The sequence below is a fragment of the Mauremys mutica genome, unplaced genomic scaffold (genome assembly GCF_020497125.1).
Source record: "Mauremys mutica isolate MM-2020 ecotype Southern unplaced genomic scaffold, ASM2049712v1 000206F_np12_subseq_1:328963_obj, whole genome shotgun sequence".
Classification (NCBI taxonomy): Eukaryota; Metazoa; Chordata; order Testudines; family Geoemydidae; genus Mauremys; species Mauremys mutica.
The window spans coordinates 296,275-302,357 of NW_025422883.1; positions in this window are offsets into that span (position 1 = coordinate 296,275).

A 6,083-nucleotide genomic window follows, 5' to 3' on the forward strand; every position below is an offset into this window, starting at 1 on the left:
CATCACTCCCTCTAACGGGACAGACTCTCCAAGAGCCGTTTAAATCCCTCCCAGCACGTCCGGGCACATGGGGCGCAGGGTCCGGCTGCCACTCACCACGGGGTTCTGCGTTCACGGGGCTGGGAGAATGGCTGTTGCAGGTCACTCCAGTGCCTGAGCACGGGACTGGGGCTCTCCCCGGTGGGAAAGGCAGCCAGGGAGGGCTACAGCTGGGGCCATTAACTGACCCTGGTGTTGTGGGGCTGCAAAGCTGGTTTAATGGGCCAGTGAGAAGCGTGGAGGAGGCCGGAGCACGTCACACTGTCCGTGCAGGGCGGCAGGACTCTAAACGGGCAGCCAGAGGCACCAGCAGGTGCAAACGGAGCCATTTCCAGCGCAGCAGGTCGTGCTGCAGCCTGAGGAGAGGAGAATACAGTGCAGGCCGTCAGAGCAGCCCGGCTGAGCTGTGAGGCCAGCGGGTCACTGCCTGCTGCTCTCAGCTGTCACACAGGGTCTGAACATCGCCCATTGGCCTCCCTGGGCAGCGAGGACACGGGCACACGAAGGGTGAGTTGATGGGATGCTCGTGAGCTAGGGTCCCCACACGCCAACAGGTCTGGGAACACGGTCTGGTCTGACCTGCCACCCGTTAGCTAAATAGGGTGCAGTTAACAGGGCCTGGAGAGAGGAACCCGGCTACTGATGGGGCAGGGAGGGGTACCACCGCCCAAGGCTGTACCCAGTGAGGGATTACAGCCCATCACGGTGCTGGGGGAGACTGGGCCACAGAGAGCGAGCAGTGGCAGAGCGGGACGGAGCCACCTGCCCAACCCAGCCCTGGGTGTCCACTACAGAGCCGGGCTGGGCCTGGGGTGACAATTTATACAGCACATTTCCCCAGCCTCAGAGCACTGAGCAGGTCAAAAATGATGCGAGTGACCATCTCCCCACCTCTGCAATGCAACTGCCTCTGGGGGGGGGAGACACAACAGCTCTTTACACAGCACACAGCACCACTCAGAAAGCAAAGACTAATCCCACCGCCGAGTAGCAGGGGCTGTTGGAGGCAGAACACCACTATGTGCCCGGCCATCGACAAGGACATTGGGGTGAACTCCCCTCTGCTGACAGAATGGGCCCTGGGGACCTCAGCGATCATAGGTGGAGACATTGCAACTTAGCTGAAAGGCAGCACCGCCTGCAGCTCCCCCGGTCCCTGCCGGCCCATCAGCTCTGTGGGCCAGAGAAACCAACCACAGCCCAGTCACGCCCCTTGCTTCCTGCAGCACCAGCGTTTGCCCATTCAAGTGCTGACCAGCCCCATCCCTGCTTCGGGTGAGAGCCCAGACAAGCTCCGATGCTGCTGATCTGGGCCCGGGGCAGAGGGGCACTGCAGGGCCCTGGCCAGGAAGAGTCGGTGTCCAGCGGTCCAGGCAGGAGATGATGGCAGAAGCTGCAGAAGTCTCTCCCCAGGGACAGGCTGGACACCCCCCCGCTTGGGCCACGTACAGCCAGACGGGGCGAGACATTGCATCACAAGATGTCACAGAGGCCCAGAGTTCACGTGTCAGAAGCATAAGTGGCAAATGTGCCTCAAACATGAGCTAACATCTGCAGTCCTCCCTCTGCCCCCTAACTGCCTGTGGCACCTGGGATTGCACCACTCACCCGCTGGCTTCCTCGCAGAGCTGGAGATGAGTGGCGAGAGGTGCATCCCAATGGGAATCCTGGATAGGGAGCCTTAACTAAGCTAAAGTTAAAATACAAATTCCCAGCAAAGCTCAGATGCTCAGTAAGGAACCTTCCAACCTTGCTCGCCCTTGAGCCCAAAGCTGCTCAGAATTTACGTGTGGCTAAGCCGCCCACCTCTCTGTCTAACGAAAGAGAACGCCTGCTGGGCCAGACCCCCGAACGATGGCTCCAGTCCGGTGCCAGGGCTCCATTTTCTCCTCTAGGTTAACCAAGGCCCAGAACTGACTACAGAAAAAAGCAGCTTAAACCAGCTAACAGCAGCTTGCTGTGTGACCCAAACAGGCTGGAATTTCCACAGCTCACCCCCCTGAGGGCTGCAGAAGTCCAATCTGTGTCTTTCACCCAAACTTAGAAACTGTACATCCGTGTGCTGTACGACCAGCCACCTCTCTGTACGGCTTGTTCCACCAACACATCTCCCAGCCCAGGATAAAACCTGGACGAGAGAAAATGAGAAGCGCTGGATATAATCAAAGAACATACGGCTCCTGCCCACTCGATTCCAAGGAGCCAGCAGGGATTTCCTGCTGCACTCTATGAGCACTAGCACTGCCCAGCACAAGCAGGAACAGGGGCTGCTGGGAGAGATGTGCTGCTAAGCCAGGGAGAGCTGGGAACCGCTGGACACATTGCTTTAGAAAGGGGAGACCACTCGATAGTCTGGGCTGATACCGAAATCCAGCCAGGCTTGGGCTGATCCCGTTAGTTGTTGGTAAAGGTTGATTTCACCTGACACATGGAAATCGAGGGGAAAAAAAAGATCCATGGGGGTGCAGGAGGGTCCCCGCTTGGCCCCTGGGCTGTAACAGGATGAGGGGCCCTCCTCGCTGCTCTACCCAGGGTCTCTGCCTGCCCTGCACCTGCCAAGATCAGGCACCACTAATAGGGTGACCAGACAGCAAATGTGAAAAACCAAGACAGGGGGTAGGAGAGTAATAGGAGCCTATATAAGAAAAAGACCCCAAATTCAGGACAGTCCCTATAAAAGCGGGACATCTGGTCACCCTACTACTAAATAATTGTCTGTCCCTCGTCACCTCCCCCCCCCCCCCCCGGCAGTGTCCCACAGCTGTGGAAATTCAAAAAACAAAAACAAGACAAACCCCATAATTCCACCTCGCCCCCAGAACATACAAACTGATTCCAACCGAAAAAAAATGCTTAAAAAGAACCGTTCCTATTATCTGTCCAAATGGCGAGCTCGCAGTCGGCCAGGGTTAACCCCAACCCAGGAACGGAATCTCACAACTCCACAGAGGAAAAGGAGCACGAAAAGGGTGTTGGCAGCGTTGGCTCCCGGGGTGGTAGCGACATGGTGGGGGAAGAAATACCTTCGATTGGACCCAGTTCGGTGGGTGAGACAGGCCGAGCTCCTGTGTTTCCCCAGAGCCCGGAGCTCTGTGCACACTGGGACGTGCCTGTCTCTGGGCCCGTAAGATATTCCTCACCCGCCAGGTCTCATTGAAAAGCGTCACACATCGGGCCCTCTCCTGGCCGCTGCAGGAAGCAGTGCAGAACCCAGAGCTACGAGCCCCTGGGAAAGTCCCCAACAGAAATCAGAGGGTGGCTGCCTCCAGCAGGGTATGGACAGGGTCTACACACCTGAGGCCACAGCGAGGGACCCCAGGGCTTGCTGAACCCCCCCCACTCCCCCCCATCCTCGCCCCTGGTTTGGTGTGACGAAGTGGGACTGGTCTTACTGGGGGCTGGGTACAGAAACTAAGTTCCAGCAGCACAAATGCCTGACACTCTGTCTCCTAGCAACTGATGGCCGGGCCCCTCCCTGCAAAGGTGCATCTAAAGGTGTGGGAGACAAAGGGGTCAGGTGACCTCCTGGCCCAGGAAATAAGCGGAGGGGAGAGGAGGGGCCGGAGGGGGTGGGGCAGACTGTGGTTGGCTGGGGAAACAGGGGAGCAGGGGGAAAGGGCTCTGATCCCCGAGGGGGGCTGCAAGGCCCCCAAAATGGACCTAACCGGGGGGATCCTGTTATCTGTGCCTGCAAAACCTGTGTTGGACAGTGTTCCTGTCGTCTAAATAAACCTTCTGCTTTACTGGCTGGCTGAGAGTCCTGGGGAATCGGCAGGGAGCCCGGGGGTGCAGGGCCTGACTCCCCCACACTCCGTGACATTTGGATTCTCACTCACTCATCTTTCCACACTCCCCGGCCCCAGCCAACTGGCCTAGGAAAGTTAAAACAGTAACTTTAAACAGGGGCGTTGGAGGTTGCAAACGGGCCCCTTTCAGACCAAGCCAGACACAGCAGGGCCTACGCTCCTGAAAGCTCCGGCAGGTCAGGCCATGCACATCCTTGCTCTTGGGGAAAGCCTGGGGACGGCCCGGGTGCTAGGGAGCTGATGCTGGAGTGATCACGGGGATTGGCACTGCTCCTCCCTGCAGAGCCCCGGCCTTAGTCCAGGAGACCCGTGTGCCTGACTGTCGGGGTGTGCTCGGGTCACCCCTCGAGCCCAGGCCGGGGAACCCATCGCCCAGGCCGAGTTAATAAACTGCTGGTTGGTTAATAACCAAGTGTCCTGATGGGAGACGTGCTGCCCAAGGTAAAATGGAGGCCACCAAAGCTCCCTGGCCTCAGTGAAAGGGGTAACCCGAGTCGATTCCATCCCAGCACTTACCAACTGGGCACGGCCAGTTTGTTCGATTTCTTCTTTATACTCCTCACCGCGACCCACGGCAAATGCAGCCCATTGCCCCGGTTCACACCCCCAGCAGATCCCAGCAGCCCGGACATTTCTCTCTACCAAGAAGAGCCGAGTTACCAGGGGACATAGTCAGGGTTAGGTGGGCGACAGCCTCTGCTGCTTCGGGGCTTGAGCCAACCTGACCCACGGGGACCTCCTGCAGCAGCTGGCACTGGCTCAGGGATGGGATGCCAGGCACGGGGGGCCCCCGTCTCAGCCATGGTGGCGATCCCTGTGCACCCCCCAGCCAATGCCCAGGCCAGGGGAACAGACAGAGGGGCAGCGGGGGGTGTAGAGGGTGCACAGGAATTGGGTAATGTGAACCCACTGGGGGTGCTCCCTGTGTTCAGCTTGAGATGTCGTCAGAGCAGCAGTGTGGCTGGAGCAGGCCTGGCCGGGGGGCAGTTAGAAACAGGGCGATTTAGTGCCCCCCGGGGCCACGTGGCTCCATACAGCACGTTTGCTGGGTACAGAAGACACGACGGGGGCTCCGCGCTGGCCAAGACCCACTGCACAATTAGCTGGGTCCTGGCTGGATTTGTTTGTTTCTCCTTCCTCTGAAGCATCAGAGCTGGTGAGAGCTGGACACAGCCAGGCCTCTGAGGCTCCCCAGAGAATCCCTGCTCAGGGGCACGGCCCATGGGCCTTGCTCCCCTGCACAGGGGCTAACTGGTCCCCTTAGGAATCTCCCCCCACGAGACTGGCAGCAACCCTGGGGGGGGGGGTTGCCTCCCTCCACAGGCAGCATGAGGTGCAGGCCCCGCACTGAGATCACCTGCCCGCCTGCCCATCTCACTTCCCGGTCATGGGTCTCAGCCCGGGGGGCCCCCGTTCCCTGCCTGTCACCACAGTGGTTTAGGCTCCTGCGGGCCCAGGGCTTGGGCCCAGGGCTGGTCCTGGGTTGGGATGGGGGACCCGTTGGCTCCTTTGCTTTGGCACAGCAGGCTGGCGAGGCTGCTGCGGGGCGGCGCTGCCGCTGGGCGCCTGAGCTGGGTGAAGCAGAAGCAGCGAGCGGCCCAGTTGACCCAGACCCGCTCTGGTCCCTGGTGCACTGAGCGGCTCGGCTCCCCGGCGAGACCTGCCTGGGGGCACCTGCGGCTCATGGCTGGGCTGCGAGGCCTTTCGGAGACATTCCTCAGCTCTCCCCACCCAGCGGTGTCTCCTGCCCGCTTCAGAGGGCGAGGTGCCACCAAACCACATGGGCTCGGAGCATCGGCTGGGGCAGCCACAGGGTGGGCCAATGCCCGGTTAGAGCGCCCCCGGCAGGGTGCGGACAGACACTGGCTCTGCTGCGAGGCGAACGCTGGCACCCGCACAGTGCCCATCAGCCCTGCCGCCAGCCCAGCCCAGCGCCCCACAGGCCCCGGGGCCTGGCGCAGGGATGGGACACACCGTGCCCTAGCCGCGCCAGCTGGGACAGGCAGGGGGGTGGGGACTGGCCAGCAGCCGGGCTCTTGGCCCCACGAGGCAGCGGGCGGGAACGGAGTGAGTATACAGTGCCCCAGGGCTGCTCTCTGCCCAGCCACGCCCCAGTGCCAGGGCAGGTCACCTCCCGTTTCCAGGGCCCATGGGCGCAGGGCACCAGACGAACCCGCCAGGGGTCTGAGCACAGCATGGGACAGGGGGCAGCAGGAGGCTGACCCCAGCCGCAAGGGC